Source organism: Sitophilus oryzae, unplaced genomic scaffold, assembly GCF_002938485.1.
Source record: "Sitophilus oryzae breed Bouriz unplaced genomic scaffold, Soryzae_2.0 scaffold_1441_pilon_pilon, whole genome shotgun sequence".
In the NCBI taxonomy this organism is placed as follows: Eukaryota; Metazoa; Arthropoda; class Insecta; order Coleoptera; family Curculionidae; genus Sitophilus; species Sitophilus oryzae.
In genome coordinates, this window is record NW_022146106.1 from 176,524 (window position 1) to 200,551 (window position 24,028).

Consider the following 24,028-nt stretch of genomic DNA (forward strand, 5'->3'; position numbering starts at 1 on the left):
TTGTCAAGGAATGCCTAGAGAAGGTGAACAAATTAGGCAAAGAAAATAAAATCCTCCTACTCTGGGTGCCCGCTCGCCAAGGGATAGAAGGCAATGAAAAAGCAAACTATTTAGCTAGTAAAGGAGAGAACACTCCACTAACTGGACCAGAATCGTTCTGCTTTCCAAGTGGAAACCTTATAAGTTATATTCATTCCAGTTTTTAACCACTTTTAAGATGTAGTGTTTTTAACCAAAGTTTTAGTAAATAAGAAATAAAACGGCAATACCACATAGTGCTTCAAATAAAAATAGTGTACTATATGCTGAATCCAATTATCTACAGAAAAATGGGGGTAGCAATTTAAAAAAACTTAAAACTTTTTTTTGTGACACCCTGTATACAACAAAATATTTTTAGTATTTTTATTTTATAAACTATCCATCATCTGTATAAAAGTTTTTTTCATATCTTCGACAACAACGACGATATTGGACTTCCACCCTGTATTTGCTCTTAAGATCTGCTATAAAATGTGTATAGCAATCATTGAGATTGCAAATGATTAGAAGGTCTTCTCAATAACAACCTTCTGTAATCACCAGGAAATCTACATCACCTCTCTAACAACCTGGAAATCTCTTAATCTGGAATGGGAATCCTCCAATGGTATAAGACACTCGAAGAAGTTTTTCAGAATTTACGACCGAGAAAAATCAAAGATTTTCCTTGATTTAAGTAAAAGCAATCTTCGGATTGTCACGGTTTTTTTTCTAACAGGATATTGTCTCCTCAACACACACCTCAGTAGACTGAAGCTAAGAAATAACGGCGAATCCAGATTCTGTTGGGAAAATGGGGAAACACCAGAACACCTCATCACTCTGTGCGCCTAGACGACAACCATTCGTACCATAAAATTTGGTAAGAACTATAGCCTCTGTAGCCTAGGTGTCGAAGTCGCCTGAGACTGTACGATGAGTTATAACTCGTTATAACTCAAGAAAGGTGAACAAAAATAGATCTGTAAGGTCGCGGTGATTAACCTCCCTATTAAACATTCTACATTCTACAAGGCTGCTTTAAAATATAAGATTTGAAATAAAACATATATACTAAAGCAGGCTTTTTTTTTAATAATATCTCATTTTTGTTTTTCTTTTAGTATTAATTTTAACTCATTAACTATGTTTCCTTTAGTTTTATCATCAATCCTTTCCCCATAATTTTAATTTAGATTTTCAAACAAACCAAATTCAGCGGCTTCCTATACAACAATTGGAACAAAATTCGATGATGTTATAGGCCCTCTTTAACACAGAATAGTATCTTTAACATTTTCTTCGAAACTTTGAAAAATCAGGGTCACCTACTGTTTTTGGAAAAGCTTGCACTCCCTAAATAGAATAGTACATATTTGCTCCATGGATTTTCTATAATTTTTATAGGAATCACTGGGATTGCAGATGATTATTTCGGGTCTTCTCAATAACAACATGTGGGTTGTATCACAACATATTGTATCTGCGAATTTTCTTTTGTGCAACACTGTGTATAGACTTTATGGATATCATGACTGCTTGAAGAAAATAATAAATATTATACTCTGTTTCCATGCGAACGCTGCAAAGGAAAAACATGATAAGCTCCAATTTCTTAATTTTAGGGTTTATTTTTTTATTATATAGTAGGTCTAACTGGACTCTACAAAATATATAGATTCTGCAAAGCAAAGTTTTTAAATCCTATGAATCCAATTTTTACTAGACATATATGACTAGTAAAAATATAGATACGGGCAAAGAGCCTGATAACCACCAGCCGTCCTGTGCTCTTCGGTAAGATACTAAGATTAGTAAAATGGCGCTTTTATCATATTTTCCCCTGTAGCCTTCATATGCGAAGTGTACATCTTTGATATATTTAGTTTGGCAGGCGACTTACGTTTTGAAGCTAGTTTGCAACGTTTGTTTGTTTTAACAGTCCGTAGTGTAATTCCCCGATATTTGTTGCAATTTCTTAAATCACCTTTTTTGAACATTGGCACAAGTAATGTGCCTAACTTTGGACAAATTTAAATGATAACCCATATTTTATCTTTGTTGTTACATTTCGTAAGTAGTGAAATTCACTTGAGTTAAGGTGCTTTCAATATGGCTTACTTAAGATTTTTATAATATCAGTATCGGGTAGATGGATCAACTCAGTCGTCATCAATTCGAAGATGGTCAAAGAATACCTAGAGCAGCTGAATAAATTAAGCAAAGAAAATGAAGTCCTCCTACTCTGAGTGCCAATTCACCTAGGGATAGAAGGCAATGAAAAAGCAAACGATCTAGCTAGAAAAGGAGCGGACACTTTAACTGGACCAGTACCGTTCTGCTTCCCAAGTGAAAACCAACTTAAAGCGGAACTCAAGAACCCGGAAAACTCTATACGTAACCTGGAATGGGAAGCCTCCAACAGTCTAAAACACTCGAAGAAATTTCTCAGAACTTAGTCTCAGAAAAATAATCAAAAATTTCTCCTCAGTGCACACCTGAGTAGATTGAAGCTAAGAAATAACGGCGAATGCAGATTCTGTGGGGAAAATGGGGAAACACCAGAACACCTCATCACTTCATTTGTACCATAAAATTTGGTACGACTGATATCGGAGATGGTGAACATTCTACATTCTACATTAGGTAGATGACGCACTAGTTGACAAGAGTTCAATGTTAAATTAGTATTAAAGAAAAAAGATATTAACTTGTTTATAAACTTGTTAATATGCATGACTAATAATATTAATAAATAAAATTAATCAATTTAGGGTGGTAGTAACGACGGCAACGTCACGTAATCCTGCTGTTAAAACATACCAGCTGGTTTTTATATATAAAAATTATTGTTATGTTTTAACAGCAGGATTACGGGACATCGTTGCAGCCACACGACCACCTACTGTCATTTAAGTGAGATATTGTAAATTTATATTAAACTGCGACTAGAAAAAAAAGTGATGAAGTATGATTGTGACGTTCTAAGGATTGCATTGATATTAAATTTTAATTAGTAAATTCACAATGTACGACAATTGAGGGTTTGAAAGAAAGTAGTACAGGACTACATTTCTCCAAAAAAATCCTTTATGGGTATTTCGCCCACTGCACTGCAAGAAAAATATACAAAATACAATAGTTCTTTTTTGTAAACACTTCTGCATTAAACCTAAACGGACACTGCTTGTCAGAAGTTTACAGTAATAAAAAATTGCCTAACAAAGAAAAAAAAATGCTTAACGTTTCGGAAAGTTTATCTCTTTCCGTCGTCGGAAGCAAAAAAATATACAAAGAATAAAGAAAAAAACTATTTAAAATATTTAAATTCAACTATTCGAGAACACTGCTTTTTTTTAGTAAATATAACTTCTGACAAGCAGTGTCCGTTTAGGTTTAACGCAGAAGTGTTTACAAAAAATAACTATTTTATTTTGTAGATTTTTCTTGCAGTGCAGTGGCGAAATACCCATAAAGGATTTTTTTGGACAGATGAATCCGCCACATAGGTATAGACATTTTTAAGAACTACATTTATTTTGCCAAGGACAGGACTACATTATTTATCTTTAATATGCCAAGGTTTAGAAGGTACTACGGGATGTACTCGTATTCTATTGTACATATTCTAAATACAATTACAATAATTAAATACAATTACAATTATTAAATACAATTACAATATAATATAATATAATAAATATAATTACAACATATTCTAAATATTCCTGTATATCAGTAAAAGTAAAAATAATATCAACTGAAATTATAACACTACTACGACATCATCTAAAAAATATATTTTTCTTTTCATCCAAAACACTATTTTATATCCCTTTTTTACAAAACAAAATCTACCGTACACACGTGCTACGGTTTTAAACCTCGAACTAATCTAATCTCCAATTACGACGCGTACACGTCTAAAGGAGCCCGAAACCGTGCCTCGCGACACCCCGAGGGGGCGAAGAGGAGAAGATCCGCGACGCACGGTGCGTGCGCCCCTTTTTACGTGCGCGTTTTTTAGGCACACGCCGATAAAAAACACGCGCCGCGCCCGGCCAGGTGCGCCGGTAGATTCCCGAAACCAGGAAATTTCGAGGGAGGGAGTTTTGCTAACGACGAACGCATTTTAAATCTTACTTTAGCGGTATAGAGTCTATCGCTGTTTAGGTTTTCTTTAACACAAATTTATGGAATTTAAACATTACATTACACCTACATAATAGTAGCAGGCTGGATGTCTGAACGACACGATATGAAAAAAAATGTGTGTGCACTACGTGCGCATATTTGAAGTGAATTGAAGTGAAATTTCTTCTTACTTCCGTCTGTCTACCCGTCTGTCAATCTGTCCGTCTGAGAAATCTCCATTTGGGTACCTCTACCCACATTCCGAGTTTGGTTCCAATCGACACATAATTAAGAAAAATCCTGATAATGTCGTCCATTTAGAGGCATCGGTTCAAAACGTCGAGGGCGTTATTCAATAACAAATCCTTAGTCCTACCCTGATGAAGATGTAAACAAAACGTCGCACAGTGGATCGAGGTATACGGAAATATAGACATTTGCTTTTGTTTTAGAACTATTAGTCTGATTGGGATAAATTTGATTTTTTTGAAGAGAAAAGACCATTAAGTATTTAATTTTAGCCCCAGATTTGATTTTTCCAGGATCTCAAGATGGCGGCTTAAATATAATACTAAATACAGTATTTCCACAAGTATTTCCTAATTGCATGGATGATTGTTACCAACTTACTTTGAGATATTTCTTATATACTATTAACTTTGACCACTAACTAACAAGATTTCATTCGTCATATTTATTTTTTAGTAGAAAAATTGCCTGATATTAGCTGTCAGTTAAAAAATATACAGGGTGGTTCACGCTATTCGACACGGAGTATTGTAGCCAAATGATTAGATTTGTGGAAATTATGAGTGATGGGATTGTTGATGGACCACTAAAGCTACACTTTAAAATTATTTGCAAAACGTGCAGTGTCCAAAATAAATAAAAAATATCAAAGTTTTATTTTTTTAAATATTATTATTATATATATTATATTATTACATTTTTAGATTTTACGATTAAAATAAACGTAATTTAATTAAGGTTTAGTGCATTTTAATCTTTCCGATTTTGAAATATTTACGATTTTGTGAAAAAGCATTAACAACTTTAATGCTTTGTTTCTCTAGGCATATTTATGTTTTTAAAATCAAATATTGTACTGAAGTTTTTGTATTTACTAGGTTGCAATAATAAAAATAATACTACCTCATACAGAGTATCTATAAATTTATTTTAAATAATTATTAGCTTTAAACGGCAATAACTTGTTTAATTTAAATGGACCTGTATATACCCTGTATATTTTACACGAATCAGATGAAGATGAGGTACTATATGCAAAATTGTATGCTATATCCAATGATGTACAGAAAAATTGGAGGTGCATTTTAAAAAAAAACTTAAAGCTTTATCATAACTTTTTTTGGGACACCCTGTATCCAACAAAATACTTTTTTTAGGATATGCACCATTTTAAACCATACAACAACTGTATAGATTTTTTTTTCATATTTTTGTCAACAACGACGATATTGGACTTTCTCGCACTAATGCGTCACCCTGTATATTTTCCAAAGGGGCGCCTAGTGGCAGTAAATCTTTTTATATTTCTTTTAATAACCTCAATAACAGATATAAGAAAAGTTTATGCATATTTGAGCATTTTTTTAAAACTCAAGATTAAAATTTAATTTTTTGTGATACACTATAATAAGACATTGAAAAGTATTGTTATTATATTATACATGTTGGTATTAAAGAACTGGACAAATCGCAAGGTCATATAGAATAAAAATATGATAAAAAGAAAAAGTTCATTAAGTTTTGGAATTAGTATGAAATTATGCAGTTTAATTTGTAATAGTCAATTTATTACGGAAATTCAAATAAAATATATTATATTCTGGAAAAACACCCCTACACTATTCAGTAAGTTATCTATAATAAAGTTATGACTATTTTTAACAAATTTGAAGATTTTAGAACACCTTTATTCAAAAAAATGTTATAAATTAGAAATTTTGCAAAATTGCTGAATGTCCAGCGAGTTGCCTTGGATCGATCCACTGTGCGTTGTATCCAACTTTGTAGGGTGGGACCGTGTGCACCGTCGCTCAACATCAAATTTTGACGTTCCTTACGTCAAAACTAACTGTCACAGTGACACGTGTCGTACACGTTCAAGTTGGCCTTGGTCCAATCTATCGACTTACTAAATTTCATTTAAAACGGATGATTTTTTGATTTGATTCATTGATGATGAGGTTTCGTAGAACACGAAACGTTGTCAAAATATCATGAAAACATGAGGCTCTTCGAGCCACATCTTACATTCCGAGTTTCAGCCCCCTAGCTCACATATGGCTCGAGTTACGACTCTCCAAAGACCCATTAAATCAGTAGAGTAATCCTTGAATTATTATGGGTACATTATACAAATAAAATCAGACAAAATCAAATCGATTAATTTCACTTTTCTACTTTTTTTCTCGACTGGAAAGTCAGTTACCGGGAGCGGCTAGACAACCAACTTATAATTTATTAAGGATAATTTGAGATTTTTCATTTTTTACTTTGGTTATAAGCTTAAAGCTACCCAAAGTTCAAAATTCAAGTTTGTGACACATCTAGAAGTAACTTTTTCAGGAATTTTGATAATCTGCCAGTGAGTCAATGTCAAAATTCAAAAAATTTGACAAGCGATAATTCATTAACTGTGAGGTATACTGTGTGTGTATCGGAACACGGGACATAGGAAATCCCATGTAAATTTTAAAAATGTCAAATATTCTCTCCCAAGACGATTTTATGCAAAATTTGTATTTGAGTTTTTTGAAGAGGCATAAAAGTTGTACTTTCGTCTAAAATGTCGCTTCATTTGGAATCGGCATTTAAATGTTATTTGCAAAAATCTACCTTCAAATTAGTAAAATTTATAATACGGCCCAGAGAAAGCTACAATTAAAATACCAGCAAAAATGTGATTTTGTCATTATCCAATTCGATGTCACATTATGTTTACAAGAATTTGAAGGTACCAAATAGAATAATTTTGTATAAAATATGACTTGCAAAACTTCCCTTCCGAAAAAGTTAAAATTACACTATAATGGTACGTACACATTGGCGCGCTGCGCCGCGAACGCGCGGCACGCGCGCACCTATTCGCCTCTATTAGTACGTGTTTTCAAGGTGCGCGCGCTCCGCGCGCAAATAGCTAACGGCAAACCATCTCCAGTCGGTTTTTCGACGCTCCGCTTTGTTTGTTCGTTGTTCAGTTGGGACGGCCCGTGAAGACACCGCGCGCATTCCGCGCGCATTTATCATTGACTATGTGTATTTTCTTTGAATACATTCCCTTTTTTGTGTTTTTCTTTGAATATTGTTTATTAATGGAGTGTTTAAAGAGTCGCACTACTCATGATTAAAATTGCGTAGTTCTTCTCGGACGATAGAGACATGATTAACGACTAGACGAATGTTCGCGGGATTTCTATGGATCGCGGGATGTTCGTTAAAACAAAAAAAGCAACGCGCGGCGAACGCTCGGAGCGCGCGCCGCGCCTTTGCGGCGCAGCGCACCAATGTGTACGTACCATTAGGTAACAAATGTGACATGGAATTTGACGATGACAAAATTATATTGTTGCTGGTATTTTAATTGTAGCTTTCTCTGGACCGTATTATTAAACTTTACTAATTTGAAGGTAGATTTAGGCAAATAACATTTAAATGCGTATTCCAAATAAAACGAAATTCTGGACGAAAGTATAGGGTGTCCCACTAAGAATAGCTCTCGGCTGTATCTCGGAAAGTATTAGTCGCAGAGCTTGCGGAAAAAAATATTTATAACTAATGAGACCATGAGAAATTGCTGGAAATTATTTTCAAGTTTGTAGGACGGCTGCTAGAGGGCGTAACTGCTATGGAAAATAACAAAATGGAATTTTTAAGAAATTTTACCTAGATACGATATACTATAAATAATAGCTTCATAATCTTCAGTAAATTTTGGATCTTTTTTATTAGAACCATTTTCCCCTATCTGCTAAAATAAAGTGGTGGGGGGAGGTTAGGTCTGTTTTTATTTAAATGTTAATAACTACGGACTGGATGATCGGAATCCAACAATTCATTAACTGTGAGGTATACTGTGTGTGTATCGGAACACGGGACATAGGAAATCCCATGTAAATTTTAAAAATGTCAAATATTCTCTCCCAAGACGATTTTATGCAAAATTTGTATTTGAGTTTTTTGAAGAGGCATAAAAGTTGTACTTTCGTCTAAAATGTCGTTTCATTTGGAATCGGCATTTAAATGTTATTTGCAAAAATCTACCTTCAAATTAGTAAAATTTATAATACGGCCCAGAGAAAGCTACAATTAAAATACCAGCAAAAATGTGATTTTGTCATTATCCAATTCGATGTCACATTATGTTTACAAGAATTTGAAGGTACCAAATAGAATAATTTTTGTATAAAATATGACTTGCAAACTTCCCCTTCCGAAAAAGTTAAAATTACACTATAATGGTACGTACACATTGGCGCGTTGCGCAGTGAACGCGGCACGCGCGCACCTTATTCGCCTCTATTAGTACGTAAGCTATGCCCGCGCGCGCAATAGCCAACGGCAAACCATCTCCAGTCGGTTTTTTCGACGCCCGCTTTGTTTGCTCTGTTGTTCAGTTGGGACGGCCCGTGAAGACACCGCGCGCATTCCGCGCGCATTTATCATTGACTATGTGTATTTTCTTGAATACATTCCCTTTTTTGCTTTTCTTTGAATATTGTTTATTAATGGAGTGTTTAAAGAGTCGCACTACCATGATTAAAATTGGTGTAGTTCTTCGGACGATAGAGACATGATTAAATGACTAGACGAATGTTCGCGGGATTTATGGATCGCGGATGTTCGTTAAAACAGCAACGCGCGGCGAACGCTTCGAGCGCGCGCCGCGCCTTTGCGGCGCAGCGCACCAATGTAAATGCGTACCATTAGGTAACAAATGTGACATGGAATTTGACGATGACAAATTATATTGTTGCTGGTATTTTAATTGTAGCTGGACCGTATTATTAAACTTTACTAATTTTGAAGGTAGATTTAGGCAAATAACATTTAAATGCGTATTCCAAATAAAACGAAATTCTGGACGAAAGTATAGGGTGTCCTAATTAAGAATAGCTTCCTTTGGCTGTATCTCGGAAAGTATTAGTCGCAGAGCTTGCGGAAAAAAATATTTATAACTAAAGAGGCTATGGGAAATTGCTGGAAATTATTTTAAAGTTTGTAGAATGACCGCTAGGGGGCGCAACTGCAACAAAAAATATGAAAATGGAGTTTTTACACAATTTTGCCTAGATAAGGAGTACTATAAATAATAGCTTCATAATCTTCAGTAAATTTTGGATCTTTTTTATTAGAACCATTTTCCCCTATCTGCTAAAATAAAGTGGTGGGGGGAGGTTAGGTCTGTTTTTATTTAAATGTTAATAACTACTGACTGGATGATCGGAATCCAACAAGCAAGGGTTCATTTGAAAGAGCGTTTTTTACTGTATATTGTACCATATAAACAATAATAATAAGCTTTTGAACAGCTTTGACAGACAGACAGACAGACAGACAGACAGACAGACAGACAGGCAGGCAGGCAGACAGACAGACAGGCAGACAGGCAGACAGACAGACAGACAGACAGACAGGCAGACAGGCAGACAGGCAGACAGGCAGACAGGCAGACAGGCAGACAGGCAGACAGGCAGACAGGCAGACAGGCAGACAGGCAGACAGGCAGACAGGGCAGACAGGCAGACAGGCAGACAGGCAGGACAGACAGGCAGACAGGCAGACAGGCAGACAGGCAGACAGGCAGACAGGCAGACAGGCAGACAGGCAGACAGGCAGACAGGCAGCAGCATTGAGGCAGACAGGCAGACAGGCAGACAGGCAGACAGGCAGACAGGCAGACAGGCAGACAGGCAGACAGGCAGACAGGCAGACAGGCAGACAGGTAAGCAGACAGGCAGACAGGCAGACAGACAGGCAGACAGGTGCAGACAGGCAAGACAGGCAGACAGGCAGACAGAGGCAGAGCACAGGCAGACAGGCAGACAGGCAGACAGGCAGGCAGGCAGGCAGGCAGGCAGGCAGGCAGGCAGGCAGGCAGGCAGGCAGGCAGGCAGGCAGCAGGCAGGCAGGCAGGCAGGCAGGCAGGCAGGCAGGCAGGCAGGCAGGCAGGCAGAGGCAGGCAGGCAGGCAGGCAGGCAGGCAGGCAGGCAGGCAGACAGACAGACAGACAGACAGACACCATGAAAATATTTTGTATTTAGGTCATTTATGACCCAAATAACTCATTTTGAGTGAAATTAAAAAAACTTTTTTTTGCCGATCTTAATAAAAGTAATATTATATATCTCGTAAATAGTAAAACAATATATATTCAGATAAAATATTAAGTATACCAAAAAACTACGTTATACCTGCATTTGTGCCTCTAAACATCCACTTAAAACATAATGTTTTTATACGTCATCTGTCTTTGTCGAGATACTTCAAACTCATTAACACAAGCAATCCTTTTCAAGTTGAAACCCCTTGTTTCTATTTCCGTAAACTATCGACAATCTTACATGTGTACCAAATTTTCATCCCCGGCCAGACAGAAAGAATGGGGAAACAAAAAACACCCTCTCTCATTTACTTTACTAAAAAAATATCTCGGAGCATTTTAGCGCGACTATCTTTTTTGGTTCTTATATTTTGAATTGAATTTCATTTTTTAAAAAAAAAATCAAAAAATTCCAAATTCTCATTTTTTTCGCGAAAAAACTTCTTAATCGTGTTTCTGGGGTCAAATATACTACTTCTAAAAATATTTGCAGTTGTTTAAAACTCACCCTGTATATTTAATTTTTAAAAGATATATACATATTTACAACAAAAAAGGCAATAAACTATTTTAGATATGTGACAGTTCTAAAGACTTTGAAAATTAAGCTTTATATTAACAGAAAACAAAATATCTACTTGTATAAAATGGAAAATACTTTTTCTAGACATTTTAGTACCCAATTACCCCTTAGCTGGATCACCCTGTGTTTGTAAGAAAAAAATGTTAAACGATTAAAGGACTGCTACCTACATTAATTTTGTATTTAGGTTCGCTCGTTTTCTTTTTTAATGCAAAACTTTGAAAAATTATAGAACGAATAACCTTTACGGTAATCTGGTTGATTTACTTTCCGCTTTGATAAGCAAACGATGGACGCTATAAGCTGGAGGCCCAGATTCGACGAAAAAAAGAAGAAAATCAGTTTTAATTAGGAAAGTTTCAGCAAAAAGCTCAAAGATTCGAAATTAATAAACCAATTTCGCTTCTTATAAAAGTATAGCGACGAGGCCCGGCAGCAGCAGCTTCCTTTTAGCAAAATCACCTGTCGAGCGAGCGCTTCAAAAGCATATTGTCCGTGACAGGGTTTGCTTTGATGTAATTTAGTTCCCGTCTTCTTATTTTTTAGTTAATTATTAACGAAGAAAAAAGCTTTGTGAGCTCTCGTCTTACTTTGCGAAAGTACTTAGTATAATGCAACTCCTTTTATAAAGGAAACATATTTTCATAGAAAAAATTCACAGTCCTTTACAAAGATGCAACCGGGGGGAGGGGACATTGAAAATGATGAATAAAAACGTAAAAATATGATTAGTGTTAATATGAGTGTATTACATACATATGTTTAAATAACGAACTTAACATAAAACAACAGATTTAAAGATTCACTGAAAAAGTAGTACTGTTAACATTAAATATAACTGTATCAATAATAATTATGCGATCGCACCTATCCGTAAAACAAGCAAGCAAAAAAACCTCGAAAAAAAACAAAATAACATACAAAACGTCAGGTTAACATGATGACAGATCATGATCAATGACAGATAAAGAATTCTTACGGAAAGTTACACTTTACGATATAACTTTTTACCTGTTAAAGACAAACCCCATTTAAACACAAAACTTTTTAATACCTACTACTGTATCTAAAAGACTTTTTTTTAAATTAGTAAATTCTTAGCCACGCTTCTGTTTTTCTTGGCTGTTGTGCGTCACGTCACAGATTAACAGGCCCACGTTTGCACCACAAGGCGATGCTGCAGACCACTAGGTAGACCGGTCGTAGAAATTTATGTTATACAACTTGTAGTCAATCTACACAAATATTATCAAAAACTTTTTTTCTTTTAAAATGTGTTCAGATTTTATAAAAAGTATAAGTCAAAATCGCAAAACTTAAATTTGATATGAGTTTCTTAGTTTTTAACTAATATAGTGGCGAATTACAAAAATTCCTTTTCAATGAAAATTAATGAGTTAAATAAAATAATTTAATAAATTACTAGCTTTTTCTCGCAACTACGTTCGCGTTACACCTCGAATCGTTTATGCATTGATTTAAATGATTTTTTACTTCTTTATAGAGAGCTAGTGAACATATAGATGTTTTTTATTTTTCATCTTTTTTTTATTTATTAAGAGCACTAATACTCTCTTTATAGGTTATTTTTTATTCTTTGAAGGATAATTGAGGAAGATATATTTCGTTATGATGTCACTAAATAAACCCTTGTATAAAATTTTATACTGTCTGGTTTATAATGTTATAGTATTGCATTTTCGTACAGCAAACTTTCATTCCCTATTTTACTCCCTAAGGGTATAAATTTCATAAATTCGCTTTACCTTTGTGCCAATTTTTATGTGTATAATCCAGACGTCACCAAGTTTTATATAAATTTTTACTAACTTTACCCATTTGGTTGATGAATTTCAAAAATTTCTTCTAATTCTTTTTGTAGGATTTCATTCTTCTAGACGAAATAGTAAGGAATTTTCATACAACAAACTGTTCCGAGATAATTTTACTCTCTAAGAGGATGAATTTCCTAAAATCGCTTTGTGTAGCTAATTCACTAATGTCGTTTAAACGAACCTTTGTGCTAATATTTATGTATCTAAAGCTGGCGGCATCAACTCACTCTAAAATATCTAAAAACGTAATATATAATCTAACTGACACACCACTGACAATGACAAATAATTTATTTCTGGAGGTATTGTGTGTAGGTGTTTTTCAGGTATGTTTTAGTATTTAGTCGTTTTACACAAAGAAATAGCCATTAAGCACTATAAAAATACTTCATAACAAATCTACACATATATACCTTTCATTTAAAAAAAGAATCATCAAGATTGGTAAAGCGGTTTCGGCGGGATGGATGCAACAAAAAAAACCTTTGAGCTTTTATGTATGGATTTATTATATGTATGGATTTTATGTATGGATTAATTATTTTTCCAACATATTTTACTTTGCAAATTTTTATAAATATTCAGACTCGCCAATATCGTACTCCACCGTGTCCAGCCTGTTTAGCCAAACGTAGGCCGATTCCTCTTCGGCGGCGTCGTGACCCTGGCTGAAGGAAGAGTCTTGAGGACGCTCATCTGCGCATAGGAATAAGTTGACTGCGTAGCGTATTGCGTATTAATCGATTCTGAAACTTTCTATCTCGTGTATAACATGTTACGCAAGTTTATTATTTTAATCTCGATTTTAATAGATAAATGTGTGAAATGCCACCTGAATATCTTCCGCCATGACATGTTTTTTACTTTTTGTTATGGTAAAGTGATTTGTATAAACTTTATTCAATAACGTATATTTTCCTCCATTTGGTGATTTTTTAATTTTAAGCGAAAATTAAGTATAGCATTTTAGGAAAAAGAAACACTGTAATATTTAAAAGAATAAGAAGAAATTAGTCTTATTTTGAAAGGAAAATATAGAAAAAACTCTTTCTATACAAAAAGTCTTTATACTAACCAGAATCCGGTGACATATACGCGGTCTCACCGGAAACATTTACTTCGTTATTACTTCGCATAACTTGAAGAATATCTACTTTTAATAATGAACACTTCAGAAATACACCAGTAAAAACATTTATTATTTGAGATTAAAACTCAAATTAAATTATAAATATTAGTTACCTATGTTGCTATAGCTTTCATAGGCCTGTTTAACGACTTAATAAGTTACCTAGCGAAAAAATCTGTGCGCGTACCTACCACTATTGTTACAGGTTAATTCGTTAAAGAAATATGTTACACAAGTTAAAAACACTAAAATTTTAATGGTATTACTTGTGCATTATTGGCCTTATAATGTAATTTGTTGGAATTATATCTTCTTTAAATATAATTAGACTTTTTAACGACTTTTAAGTTACCTAGGAAAAAATCTGTGCACGTACCTACCAGTATTGTTACAGGTTAATTCGTGAAACAAATGTGTTACATATTATTCATGGTATTAGTGGTATTATATTGGAATCAGCTTGGCATTAGTGGGGCATTATATGAGAAATTTTGGTATTTAATTTGTATTTTTGGCATTAGTATACAGACATTTGTCAGCGGTTTACTCCTTGTAGATAATCAAAAAGTTTTTTGATAAAATTTGCTTTTTATGTCAGATCATTTCTATGAAAAATTACATTAGATTTTTATTAAAGATGCTGAGTAATTAAAACATTGACTAATAAAGCTTGTCCACTTTAAATAAGGGGTCACGAAATATCCTCCTTGGAGTGTTTGGGTTAAGGAGTGTATAATAAATTAATCGTTGTTTTATAATAAAAACCATAAAACATTTATTTGTGAGTAAAATAATGCAATGGTTGGATATCTCTCCTTTATAATTAGGTGACTAAAAATACACTAAAATTATTAGAAAAAAAATCTTGTACTTATTTAGTAATTACGTCAATATTAATTAATTGACTTTCTAGTCTATTTTATTTTATATACAAATATATTATTAAATTTTAACCATTAAGTAATAAAACACTTTGTGCCCTCTTATATCGTAAGAGGTTACGAAATATACTCCTGGTTACACCCCTTACAGAAAACAGTGTAAGGGGTGTAAATAAATTGTATAATCACTGTTTTTTATAATAAAACTATAAAACATTTCTTATTTGTGAGATTAAAAAACAAAACAATGCATTGGTTAAAATAAGTACATTCAATACATATGTATGTGTTATAACATAATATAGCCATTACTATTATACTATTATTATTAAAATAATATGTGTGTAACCTATTTATTTACCGAATTAACCTGTAACAGACATTTATATGCCCAGTATATTTTTGTTTAACAAACCAATCAGGAAAAATCCAAAACCTACCGTTATAGGAGGTATAGGATGATTAAACTTATATAATGACAACTACTTATCGGATAACAAATTAATTACTACTGTCAGCTAGTTCAGCTACTGTCTAGGTAGAATATACCTAGGGTACCTACACCTACCTATGATGTAGGTAGCTTATTTGACGTTACCTCTCACTTCGCTGTCACAAGCTGAATTTTTCAGGGATGGAAGTACAGTACATCACAGTACATGATATGGGGACCCTTATTCCGAAAGTAGTACAAAATTAGACCGGGTAAAAAGGCACTATCATCAAAAATCGATATATTAATACCACCGTATAGAGAAAACAAATACTTATTTTTTGATCCAGTACACAATAAAGTCTTCGTAGGGAGTCTTATGACCAAAAAAAAGTTTAAACATGAATAATCATTTCAATCATGCGAAAATTTGGTTTAAAATAGATTTTTTTTAATATAACTTTCATTTAACGAAAAACGAAGGCCTAAATGAAAAAAAGAAACAATTTAAAAGTTTCGCTTATGTTTTGACAAGGTATCAAAGCAAACCCCATATTTTTTGCTTTTAAACTAATAAAGATATATCAATAAACAATTAGCGATGTAATGGTTTTTGCGCGCGCTGGCCGACTGCCGCCGCTGCGTCGAGATTTCCTATACCCTTGTATATATGACGTCATGGTGTGGCAAATGTAGCATTTTAATTTGATTTTGGCTCCCTTATATAGGATAACAGAAACATTTTCAATGTTAATATTTATGAAAAAGTATATCTGAAACTCTTCTTTAAGAGGTACTTTAAGATGCACATTGCTTCTGCCTCTCTATATCACTGTATTTAAACTTTTGGGTCTATACAAGAAATTAGGAAAAGTTTTCAGGTGTTTTGCTCAGATATGAAGTATATGAAACTTATAAACTGTAGTGGTAAGTGATATTGTAAACTAATTTATATATCCCAATGTTCTAGAGACTCTAAAAATTTAGTTTTATTTAATAAAAAATCCTGCAGAAGTAAAACTGCAATGGAAAAGATTTTTTCTAGACATTCAAATAAAAATATTTGTTTGTTGGAACACCCTATGTTCAAAAATAACCTTAAAATGTTAAACGACTATTACATTAATTTCTTAAGTGCCTTCATTTTACTTTTTAATTTAAAAGCTTTAAAAACATTATAGAAAAGGGGTACTTCTTTCCGGTAATCTAGAATATTTACTTTACACTTTGATAAGCAAAAGACGGCATAAGTTGAAGGCACAAATTCAACGGGAAAAGGAAAAAAAATCCGTCTTAATTAGGAAAGTTTCAGCAAAAAGCTCAAAGATTCGAAATTAATAAAACCAATTTCGCTTCTTATAAAAGTATAGTGACGAGACCCGGCAGCAACAGCTTCCTTTTAGCAAGATCAGTAGTCGAGCGAGCGCTTCAAAAGCATATTGTCCGTGACAGGTTTTGCTTTGAAGTAATTTAGTTCCCGTCTTCTTATTTTTTAGTTAATTATTAACGAAGAAAAAAGCTTTGTGAGCTCTCGTCTTACTTTGCGAAAGTACTTAGTATAATGCAACTCCTTTTATAAAGGAAAAATATTTTCATGGAAAATATTTATGAAAAAGTATATCTGAAACTCTTCTTTAAGAGGTACTTTAAGATGCACATTGCTTCTGCCTCTCTATCACTGTATTTAAACTTTTGGGTCTATACAGGAAATTAGGAAAAGTTTTCAGGTGTTTTGCTCAGATATGAAGTATATGAAACTTATAAACTGTAGTGGTAAGTGATATTGTAAACTAATTTATATATTCCAATGTTCTAGAGACTAAAAAATTAGTTTTATTTAATAAAAAATCCTGCAGAAGTAAAACTGCAATGGAAAAGATTTTTTCTAGACATTCAAATAAAAATATTTGTTTGTTGGAACACCCTATGTTCAAAAATAACCTTAAAATGTTAAACGACTATTACATTAATTTCTTAAGTGCCTTCATTTTACTTTTTAATTTAAAAGCTTTAAAAACATTATAGAAAAAGGGTACTTCTTTCCGGTAATCTAGAATATTTACTTTACACTTTGATAAGCAAAAGACGGCATAAGCTGAAGGCCCAAATTCAATGAGAAAAGGAAAAAAATCCGTTTTAATTAGGAAAGTTTCAGCAAAAAGCTCAAAGATTCGAAATTAATAAAACCAATTTCGCTTCTTATAAAAGTATAGCGACGAGGCCCGGCAGCAGCAGCTTCCTTTTAGCAAAATCAGCAGCCGAGCGAACGCTTCAAAAGCATATTGTCCGTGACAGGTTTGGCTTTGATGTAATTTAGTTCCCGTCTTCTTATTTTTCAGTTAATTATTAATGAAAGAAAAAGCCTTTGTGAGCTCTCGTCTTACTTTGCGAAAGTACTTAGTATAATGCAACTCCTTTTATAAAGAGAAAACATTTTCATGGAAAATATTTATGTAAAAGTATAGGTATCTGAAACTCTTCTTTAAGAGGTACTTTAAGATGCACATTGCTTCTGCCTCTCTATACACTTTGATAAGCAAAAGACGGCATAAGCTGAAGGCCCAAATTCAATGAGAAAAGGAAAAAAATCCGTTTTAATTAGGAAAGTTTCAGCAAAAAGCTCAAAGATTCGAAATTAATAAAACCAATTTCGCTTCTTATAAAAGTATACCGGCGAGGCCCGGCAGCAACAGCTTCCTTTTAGCAAAATCAGCAGCTGATCGAGCGCTTCAAAAGCATATTGTCCGTGACAGGTTTTGCTTTGATGTAATTTAGTTCCCGTCTTCTTATATTTTAGTTAATTATTAATGAAAGAAAAAGCCTTTGTGAGCTATCATCTTACTTTGCGAAAGTACAAAGGATAATGCAACTCCTTTTATAAAGGGAAAACATTTTTATGGAAAATATATTTATAAAAAAGTATATCCGAAATTTCATCTTTAAAAGCTACTTCAAATTTATAATTATATATCTATATATATATATATATATATATATATATATATATATATATATATATATATATATATATATATATATATATATATCTATTTCTTTGTAATCAAATCGTCTTGTAAACAGAGTAAGTACTACATTGTTTCTTTACTTGGGTTTAGATTTATCTCAACTGTTGAAATGTTTATGATTAAACGGCTGATACATTAATTTCGTATTTAAGCGACCTCATTTTCTTTTATAAAAACTTTTGAAAAATTAATGAAAGAGAAACCTTTCCGGTAATCTAGCAATATTTACTTTCCGCTTCGATAAGCAAAAGACAGCATAACCTGAAGGCAGAAATTCAACGGGAAAAGGAAAAAAATCCGTTTTAATTAGGAAAGTTTCAGCAAAAAGCTCAAAGATTCGAAATTAATAAAACCAATTTCGCTTCTTATAAAAGTATAGCGGCGAGGCCCGGCAGCAGCAGCTTCCTTTTAGCAAAATCAGCAGCCGAGCGAGCGCTTCAAAAGCATATTGTCCGTGACAGTTTTTGCTTTGATGTAATTTAGTTCCCGTCTTCTTACTTTTTAGTTAATTATTAACGAAGAAAAAAGCTTTGTGAGCTCTCATCTTACTTTGCGAAAGTACTTAGTATAATACAACTCCTTTTATAAAGGGGAAACATTTTCATGGAAAATATTTATGAAAAAGTATATCCGAAATTCTTTTTTACGAGGTACTTTAAGATGCACATTGCTTCTGCCTCTCTATCACTGTATATAAACTTTTGGGTCTATACAGGAAATTAGGAAAGATCTTGAGGTGTTTTGCTCAGATATGAGGTATATGAAACTTAGAAACTGTAGTGGTAAGTAATATTGTAAACTAATTTATTTATCCCAATGTTCTAGAGGCTCTAAAAGTTAAGTTTTATTTAATAAAAATCCTGCAGAAGTATAACTGCAATGGAAATTATTTTTTCTAGACATTTGCATACAAAAATACTTGTTTGTTGCAACACCCTATGTTCAAAAATGATAAAACTAACTAATAAAACTATAATAAAAATTAAAAATAAATAACTAATTAAAAGATTAAACGACTATTACATTAATTTCTTAGGTGCCTTCATTTTACTTATTAATTTAAAAGCTTTAAAAACATTATAGAAAAAAGGTTGCTTGTGCCTCTCTATCACTGTATTTAAACTTTTGGGTCTATATAGGAAATTAGGAAAGGTCTTCAGGTGTTTTGCTCAGATGTCAGTTTTGCTGAGATGGAGGCTCAGAAGTATATGAAAATTATAAACTGTAGTGGTAAGTGATATTGTAAACTAATTTATAATATCTCAATGTTCTAGAGACCCTAAAAATTAAGTTTTATTTAATAAAAAATCCTGCAGAAGGAGAACTGCAATGGAAAAGATTTTTTCTAGACATTCGAATACAAAATATTTGTTTGTTGGAACACCCTATGTTCAAAAATAACCTTAAAAGGTTAAACGACTATTACATTAATTTCTTAGGTGCCTTCATTTTACTTATTAATTTAAAAGCTTTAAAAACATTATAAAAAAAAGGTACTTCTTTCCGGTAATCTAGCCTATTTACTTTACACTTTGATAAGCAAAAGACGGTATAAGCTGGAGGCACAAATTCAACGAGAAAAGGAAAAAAATCCGTCTTAATTAGGAAAGTTTTTTATAAACATTATAGAGAAAAGGGCATTTCTTTATTTCTTTCCGGTAATCTAGCATAGTTACTTTCAACTTTGTTAAGCAAAAGACGGCATAAGCTGAAGGCACAAATTCAACGAGAAAAGGGAAAAAATCCGTTTTAATTAGGAAAGTTTCACCAAAATGCTCAAAGATTCGAAATTAATAAAACCAATTTCGCTTCTTATAAAAGTATAGGGATGAGGCCCGGCAGCAGCAGCTTCGTTTTAGCAAAATCAGCAGCCGAGCGAGCGCTTCAAAAGCATATTGTCCGTGACAGGTTTTGCTTTGATGTAATTTAGTTTCCGTCTTCTTATTTTTTAGTTAATTATTAACGACGAAAAAAGCTTTGTGAGCTCTCGTCTTACTTTGCGAAAGTACTTAGTATAATGCAACTCCTTTTATAAAAGGAAAATATTTTCATAAAAAATATTTATAAAAAATTAAATCTGAGCCTCTTCTTTTAGAGATACTTTAAGGTGCATATTGCTGCTGTCTCTCGATCACATGTATTTAAACTTTTGGATCTATACAGGACATAATTGAAGTATGTTCCGTAGTCTCAGAAAACACTGTATTTTCTACCAGTTTGTAATCTATTTTCTTGCAGTCAAAAAATGTTATAAATTTTTTAGTTGTATAGATTTATCTCAACTGTTGAACGGTTTACGAAATACAATCTGATACTGGCAGTTGAAGGGCATACTAGTAATATAGAAATATTAGAAATGATCTTCAGAAGTTTTGCTCAGATATGAGGTGTCTGAGACTTAAAACCTGTAAAGGTCGCTTTAAAATTAATGTTTTAAAAAAACTCTTGGAAATGTTTTTTTTTTGTGAAATGAGAATTTATTTATTCGCAGTTGAAAAAAATTGTTTCCGCGTATTGTTTAGGGTCAAATATTTTAAGTTAATGTATTCAAAAAGCAGGAATTGCTATTTCAGGAACGAAACATTTTCTTATTCAACAACATGGCGGCTTTCACTTTGTTGTTTTGGAGATTAAGATGAAGTAGTTCGAGTAGTCGCATACCCTGGACTAATAAAGTCGCAGTTCAACCTTAACAGGTAGTATACTAGTCGCGAGATTGACTAATTTAGTCATCCTAGGGTCTAGACATGGCCATCAATTGTCAAACGTCAAAGCAAAATTGGGAGTGGATAAAGTATCGGTAATATGTCGATATATATTTAAATTTAGTTTTATATGTGCCTTTCTTACGTCCTATTTTAATTAAGTTTTTTTATAAAAACGAAAACTTTAAGATTTAAGGTTAAGATTCAGAGTTCAATAAAGTCGCAAAAAAGTAGTGTCGACGACCTACCAACGTAAGAATAAGGAAATCTAAATAACGTTGGAATTAGTAAAACAGACGACGTTTGCATAACGTTGGAATAGGTCCTGAAAATGACGTCGGAAAACTCTCTATTGCCCAACATTTTAACTACGTTTTCCGAATTACCTAAAGATCACTTAAGCAAAAAACGTTACAAGACAACGTTTATTCGACGTCGCAGAAGCTTTTACTTTGCTGTAGTACTAGTTCAACGTCGGCACAACATTATAAAAACGTTTAAATTTATTATAATAAGCAAGGTACGGAGCTATCTATTTTTTCTAACTAATCCAACGTTGTGTTTAGTAAACATGTGGTCGCAAGTCGTGAAAATGCTACTTGGGATGTAGGTACATGAGTGAATACTTTGCGGAGTGAATATCTTTCAGTTCATACAAAAATTCTGTTAAAATAAACACTTTCAATTTATAGAATATATTAAGGATATGCGAATACAGGCGATCATACTACTGTAAAGACTTAATATACTTAGGATACCATTATTATTATATTTGTAAAATCTACTATTATTTTGTCGTTAAAAACTTGCGATTCTTAACTAGAAAAACAACTATCCCTTTCTGTATTAATACGATTACAAGAAACATATTATAGAGGTAATCTATTAGAATATAATTAAATATTACCTTGACCTTCAAGTTCCAATAATAATTGGGTCACTTTTTAATGTCTTTTGTCTGAACATCATTAACTGGCAATCTATTTTTACGCTTTTATCAGTTGTCATAAAAAAATTAGAATACCCCACCGGGACTACCAGTACATTATTTTTTAATCTGAACTCTGAACACGTAAGAAAATTTAAGAGTAGGCATTAATATTGTAGGGGGGAACGTCGGAACGGCTACCTTGAAAAAACAGGACGGACGGTCCGCTCCATCTGAAAGCATTGTAATAGGCCGACTTGATGATTTTTTAAGCAATTTTTAAAGAGTTGATGATGACCAAAAGGACAAAAAGTAAAGGTATGCAGAATGTAGAATGTTTAGGAGAGGGGTTAATCACCGCGACCTTGCAGATCTATTGTGTGTTTCCCTTATAAAGAGTTATAACTCATCATACAGTTTCAGAGCTTTTACAAAAGTCAGTTTCTGAGACGGTTCCACAGAGGCCAGCTCTCCATATCTGACACCAGCCGTACCAAAGCTTATAGCACAAATGGTTGTGGTCTCGGCGCACTCAGTGATGAGGCGGTCAGGTGTTTCTCCATTTTCCCCAGCAGAATCTGCATTCGCCGTTGTTTCTCAGCTTCAATCTACTGAGGGGTTCGTTGACGAGATAGTGTTCTGTTAGAAACCCCGTGACAATCCGAAGATTATTCTTACTTTAATCAAGAAAAATCGGGTAAGTTCTGAGAAATGTTTTCGAGTGTTTTAGACCGTTGGAGGATTTCCATTCCAGGTGGCGAATGGAGTCTTCCAGGTTCATGTGTTCTGCTTTAAGTTTGGAAAGCAGAATGGTTCTGTTCCAGTGGAGTGTTCGCTCTTTTTCCAGTAGCGTAACTTCAAATGTGAAGCCCCCAAGTTTGTTGGCAATTTTCAACAAATTTGGGATAGGTAAGATGCCGCCCATTAACTTCCACTGCTCATCCTTGAGTTCTAGATGTTTTACGTCAGTTGTTTTTGTTACCTTTGGGTCACTCCAAACAGCACACACACACCATCGCAAAGTATTCAATCGATCTAGCATACTGAAAGCTGAATCCCACCTGGTCTTGCAGTACTGTATTAATTTCAGTCCATGCTTATGCGGTTTCGCAGAGGGTGTTTGCGGTTGAGATGTTCCTTATTCACCTGATTCGATTTGTTGAATTTCTTCGTGCTCATCTTCATCAACTAGAAAAATCAATTTAGGTAAATATGGATGGGTGGATGGATATTTGTTTTGTAAAACTTACCAATTGTGTTTTTTGTTGTGCTTTCAAGCATTGGTTCCTGTCGTTTCTATAGCCCATTTGCTGCCAAAACACTGGGATTGAAATGTCCCACTAATCTGCTAACTACATGTATACACTTGGCAACAGGATTTGTAGAATCTGCAGTATTCAATCCGGTAGGTGCGTTAACACACAGTTGGAGGGTATGTGCAGCGCCGGGTACATCTACCCACTGGTCATTTATCAAGGAGGCAACATGACGAATATTAGTACCGTTATCGTGAACAATAGCCACAATTTTTTCGTAAATATGCCAGTTTAAAATGGAACTTTTAATTTCAGATGCCAAATAGTCTTCGGTATGCCTCTCCTCTAAAAAATTGTATCTAAAACTGGGGATCTAATTGCCCATTGAGTAGTTAAGTTCGATGCAGTTAGCGCTAAATATGATGCATTGCTGTTCGATGTCCAAGCGTCAGTGGTTAATAAAACACGTGTAGCTTCTTTCAGTTCGGCTATGACCATATTTTTAATTTCCTTTTCATCGCGTTTCGAATTTTGGACTATATTTTCGTAACAAGGCACCCTATAATCTGGCTCTAGGTAATTCATAAGTTTCTTAAAAGATGCACTCTCCGTAAAGTGTAGGGGTAACGCATTTCTGATACTACATTAGTAGTTAAATTAGTTATCTTAATTTATGTTTGTTTTTGTTCTTTACCTGTGTTGCCACTTTCACACTTATGAACACCTATTAAATGTTTGTTCATTGAACTTG

The 24,028-nt window shown here is 33.7% G+C and overlaps 1 protein-coding gene across 1 annotated transcript in view; it reads right to left on the reverse strand.

Moving 5' to 3' along the window:
* LOC115876947 (protein krueppel-like) overlaps positions 1-24,028 on the reverse strand; it is a 114,765-nt gene that overhangs the window by 28,692 nt on the left and 62,045 nt on the right. The gene's annotated exons all lie outside the window — the stretch shown is intronic.